The sequence below is a fragment of the Hemitrygon akajei genome, chromosome 32 (genome assembly GCF_048418815.1).
Source record: "Hemitrygon akajei chromosome 32, sHemAka1.3, whole genome shotgun sequence".
Classification (NCBI taxonomy): Eukaryota; Metazoa; Chordata; class Chondrichthyes; order Myliobatiformes; family Dasyatidae; genus Hemitrygon; species Hemitrygon akajei.
Window position 1 is genome coordinate 16,222,910 of NC_133155.1, and position 5,979 is coordinate 16,228,888.

The following is a 5,979-nucleotide window of genomic DNA, read 5'->3' on the forward strand; positions in this document are numbered from 1 at the left end:
AGACACTCACAAATTTCTACCCGTGTGTAAAAAAGTAATTGGTTTGTTGCCACGGGGGATTTCAATATCCCTAATTGATGCACCATCAATAACTCTCTGAGACGTGAGGCGAGATATCGGCTTTTATTGACTGGAAGAAAGAACAAGCAGCAATTGACCACCATGCTACATCCTGGAGACTGAGAGGCAGGGCTCAGGCCCCAATCGCCTTTATACCGGGGTCTGTGGGAGGAGCCACAGGGGCAGTCAGCAGGGGTCTGTGGGAGGAGCCACAGGAGCTGTCAGCAGGGGTCTGTGGGAGGAGCCACAGGAGCAGTCAGCAGGGGTCTGTGGGAGGAGCCACAGGAGCTGTCAGCAGGGGTCTGTGGGAGGAGCCACAGGAGCTGTCAGCAGGGGTCTGTGGGAGGAGCCACAGGAGCTGTCAGCAGGGGTCTGTGGGAGGAGCCACAGGAGCAGTCAGCAGGGGTCTGTGGGAGGAGCCACAGGAGCTGTCAGCAGGGGTCTGTGGGAGGAGCCACAGGAGCTGTCAGCAGGGGTCTGTGGGAGGAGCCACAGGAGCTGTCAGCAGGGGTCTGTGGGAGGAGCCACAGGAGCTGTCAGCAGGGGTCTGTGGGAGGAGCCACAGGAGCTGTCAGCAGGGGTCTGTGGGAGGAGCCACAGGGGCAGTCAGCAGGGGTCTGTGGGAGGAGCCACAGGAGCTGTCAGCAGGGGTCTGTGGGAGGAGCCACAGGAGCTGTCAGCAGGGGTCTGTGGGAGGAGCCACAGGAGCTGTCAGCAGGGGTCTGTGGGAGGAGCCACAGGAGCTGTCAGCAGGGGTCTGTGGGAGGAGCCAGAGGAGCAGTCAGCAGGGGGTCTGTGGGAGGAGCCACAGGGGCAGTCAGCGGGGGGGGGCGTGTCCAGACAGGTATATGTAGTTCACCACATTAATATAAACTGGGACCTTCTTAGTGCATGAGGTTTAGATAAGGTAGAATTTGTTAAGTGTATCCAGGAAGGTTTCTTGAATCAATATGTGAATGACCCAATGAGAGGAGGGGCTGTACTGGACCCAATATTGGGTAGGAACCTGGCCACGTGACTGACCTTTCAGTTAGTGAGGAGATAAGGAGCAGTGACCACAACTCCTTAACTTTCAGAATATTTGTAGTAAGGATAGGTATGGTCCTTGTGGGAGAGTTTTAAACTGGAGTAGGGCAAATTACGAGGGCATTAGGCAGGAACTAAAAAGAGTTAATTGGGAACACCTTTTCTCTGGGAAGTCCACATCAGATATGTGGAGTGTGTTTAAAGCTCAATTGCACAGAGTACAGGAAAGGTATGTTCCTGTAAGGAGGAAGGACGGGGTTGGAAAGGTAAGAGACCCTTGGATGTCCAGAGAGGTGATAAATTTAGTCAAGAAGAAGAAGGAAGAGTATGTACAGCTTTGGAAGTTAGGATCAAGTGAAGAACACTAGGAGTATAAGGAGCCAGTAAAGAACTAAAGAAGGTAATTAGGAAAGCCAGGAGAGGCCATGAAAAGTTCTTGGTAAGTATGATTAAGTTGAATCCGAAGGTATTCTACAGATACATCAACAGCAAGATGATAACTAGGGAGAGAGTGGGACCACTCAAAGATAAAGAGGGGAATGTGGAGAATGTGAGGTACTTAATGAGTACTTTGCTTCAGTGTTTTCTTAAGAAAATGATATGGAGGAACAGGAGATCAGTGCTGAGCGTACAAATACGTTAGGGCATTTAGAAGTCAAGGAGGAGGAAGTGTTTGGCCTCCTAATGAGTGTTAAGGTGGATAAGTCCCCAGGGCCTGATGGGGTTTACCTCAGGTTATTGAAGCAGGCAAGAGACGAGATTGCTGGGGTCTTGATCAGCATCTTTGTGTCCTCTCTAGCTACAGGCGAGGTCTGGAGAGTGGCTAATGTTGTACTTCTATTGAAGAAGGGAACAAGGGAAAATCCTGGGAACTATAGACCAGTGCGTGTAACGTCAGTTGTAGGGAAATTGTTGGAGAAAATTCTTAAGGAAAGGATATATGAGCTTTCAGAAACTCATGGGAGAGCCAGTATGGCTTTTTCAGGGCAGGTCGTGTCTTGCCAACTTGACTGAGTTTTTTGACAAGGTGATAAGAGAGATTGGTGAGAGTAGGGTGTTGGTGTTGTCTACATGGATTTTAGTAAGGCATTTGACAAAGTCCCTCATGTGACGCTAATCCAGCAGTGTAAGATTTGGCGGTGAATTGGCTGTTTGGCTTCAGAACTGGCTTGCACACAGAAGACAGAGGGTGGTGGTTGAGGAACTTATTCGAGCTGGAGGACTATAACTAGTGGAGTTATGCTGGGACCTCTGCTGTGTGTGATGTACATAAATGGCCTGGATGAAAATGTAAGTGGGTACGTTAATAAATTTGTAGATGATACGAAGATTGGTGGAGTTGTGGATAGTGTAGAACAGGGGTCACCAATCTTTTTTGCACCGCGGACTGGTTCAATATTGACAATATTCTTGCGGACTGGCCGACAGGGGGTGCGGTGGGGGTGTTAATCACGACTGGAATATAAGTGATGTCAACTATAAGTCACTTCTAAGTGGCTAATACACTCAATTTCGTTTCTAAAAGGGTTTATCTAACGAATTTAATATTAAACACACATCGCATATTTTCCTCGCATGAATATAGTGATAAGTCAATTATAACTCATATGTCAATAGCATCATAACGTTTTAAGTAACGTTTGGATATTAAACACAGTGCATATTTTCCTCGTATAAACATATAAAATCATTGTAACACACCAGTGAGAGGACAAGGTAAGGGCTGGAGGTCCCCGTACCGGGGCTGCAGCGGCCACAGTCCGGAGAGCAAAGAGGAATGCGACAGGGCGCCCGCCCCCCTTGTAGGATCTATCAGCCGACAAAAGTTTGGCTCGAGGGATGACTTTCAGTAGATCGCAGCCAGGAAGCTGCTCTGCTACTTACGAAACCCTGAGCCCGAATTAGGTTGTCTGCGAATATTTCAGCACCGGGTTCCCCATGAACCTTCGGTGTGGTAAACAGGTTCAGAAGCGGCGCCCATCTGTCCGCGTTCCAGGCCGGTGGCAACGGCACTTCCCGCCAGCCGGTTACCCGAGGCCAACCAGTGATCCCTGGCGCGAGGGTGTCACTGCGTTTAGGCAACTGATGACCTCGCGAGCATTCAAAGTCAACAGTGGGCATGACAGGGAATGAAGAAAGGTGCAGCTGACTCATATCGTTTCATATCGCCAAATCATATCGTTTCCTCGTGGCCCGATGGTTGGGGACCACTGGTGTAGAAGACTGGGAACGAATACAGCACGATATAGACCAGTTGCAGATATGTGCTGAGAAATGGCAGATGGAGTTCAATCCAGATGTGAGGTGTTGCATCTCAGCAGGGCAAATGCAAGGGCAAGATCCTTAACAGTGTTGCTGTGTAGAGAGGTCTTGGGATCCAAATTCTTAGCTCATTGAAGGTGGCTACACAGGTGGTTAATAAGGCTTACGGAATGCTTGCTTTTATTAGTCAAGGCATTGAGTTCAAAAGCCAAGAGGTTATGTTGCAACCTTATAAAATTCTGGTTAGGTCACATCTGGAGTATTGTATACAGTGGGTCACCCGACTATAGGAAGGATGTTGAGGGTTTGGAGTGGGTGCAGAAGAGGTTTACCAGGATGTTTTAGAGAGTGTGTGCTATCACGAGAGGCTGGATAAACTTGGGTTTTTTCTCTGGAGCGGCAGAGGCTGAGGGGAGATCTGATAGAGGTTTACAAGATTATGAGAGGCATAGATAGAGTGGATAGAGTGTATCTGTTTCCTGGAGTTGAAATTTCTGATACCAGAGAGCATGCATTGAAGACGAGAAGAGGTAGGTTCAAAGGGTATGTGAGGAGTAAGTTTTTTTAGAGAGTGGTGCATGCTGGGAATGGTGATAGAGGCAAATACATTAGAGGCTTTTAAAAGATGTTTGGATAGGCACATGGATCTAAGAAAGATGGAGGGATATGGATATTGTGTAGGTAGGAGGGATGACTTTTTGGGGGGATTGTTTGATTTACTTTTTAGCTGGTTTGGCTCAACGTTGTGGGCCAAAGGGTCTGTTTCTGTATATTCTATGTCCTAACCCCTTTGAATATTGAATAGTGGTGTCTGTTCCAATAATACACTCACAGTATACTCATTTTGTTACAGTATTGAAGGATAGCTCCATGAATATACAGCCAACCGAAAGGTTAAATGACAAAACAGATCTGACTTGCACTGAGCCTTAAGTGACAGGGATATGCCATTAGCAATGTGCAAATACCAGGAACCTTTCGCAGCACTGTAGTAACTTTATGTTTTGCACTGTACTGCTGCTGCAAAAAAAAACCAAATTTTGTGACGTATGTGAGTGATGATAAACCTGATTCTGATATGGGTCTCTATTGTAGACTGAGAATGGGAAAGGGGCAGGGAGAGGGGAATCATGGTTGGGAAACGGGGAAGAGGGGAGAGAGCAGGAAGCACTAGAGCGACATTCTGTAATGATCAATTAACCAATTGTTTGGAATCAAATGACCTTACCAGTTATCTCAGGGCTGGGTGTGTCTGCACCCATGCCACCCCCACCCCTGGCACTCCTTCTCTGTCACCTGTCCCACAACCCTCCTGAAGAGCTCTACTCTTACCATTCCCACCATCTTTTGCTCCTATCCACATTGACCATACAGTACTGTGCAAAAGTCTTAGGGTCCCCAGCTATATATATAGTGTGTCCTTTAGACTTTTGCACTATACTGTACCATCATATTTGAAAATAAGTAACTACAATTCCTATTTTTGATTATCATTAAGAGACCTTGGCTGGCAATGTGGCAAGGTTTGTTGTGGTCAAGGATAAATGCGATCAATCTTTTTCCCTCAGCTGTGGATACAAGAAGTAGAGGGTGCAGGTTTAAGATGAGAGGTGAAAACTTTAATAGGACCTTGAAGGGTGACGAGCTCTCGACGGTGGTGTGTATGTGGAAGCAGCTACCAGAGGAAGTTGTTGAAACAGGTACAATCATTTTTGAAGGCAGCTGGAAAGGTACATGAATGAGAAAGATTTAGGAGGTTATGGTCTAAACGCTGGTCAGCATGGGCTAGTTGGGCCGAAAGGCCTGTCCCGCGGTCCCAATCTAGGACAGTCGTGATGGATGACATCATAAAGATGGATTTGAATAGATTGGCAGCCTGTTGGATGGAGTCTGCGGTAATGGTTATAGGGTCGCTTGCGTGACTGTTTTGGGAGAACGAACATTTTAAAGAACATCTTGACATTGTTTTAGTAAAAGAAATCCATTCCATTAAAAGGCGATGTGTACTTTGAAAAGTCCTGCAAACTTACTTTGGACAGGATGTTTTTACACGTTTAATACGTTGTAACAGATTACCTCATTTTTTTCCCCAAAAATATACTTTATTCAGAAATATTACAAAATAAAATGATTTACGAAAACCATTCATTGACTCTGAGTACTGATTCACTAAATAAAGTTATTTACAATAAATCATACGTTGACTCTCAGTCCTTATTCAAAATAAAGAGGTTTACAAAAAATCATTCGTTGACTCTCAAGAATAAAACCTATTTACAATAAAATTATTAGTTTTTAAATGAATTGATGGAGCTGACAACTTTAACGCTGAGCCCAGCCTGCGCAGGCCTTCCCCTGTCTCTTTAATAATGTTCTCTGGAAATGATTGGTGAGGGGGGGGGTACAATCTGCATAAATAGCTTCCGCGTAGCGCTCAGCTCTTAATTAGAGTGAAACGGATATTGAAGAAGGATATTAAACGATGTTGAAATAAGGAGTAAGGTTTGTAAGGAATGACCGACCGAGTACTGTGTTTTGACGGGTTCACCTCGGCACCACACTCCCCTCTTTACCCGGCCACAGGGCGGTGGGTGGCACAGTCCACATTGTGACGTAGTGCCGCTGCCGAAA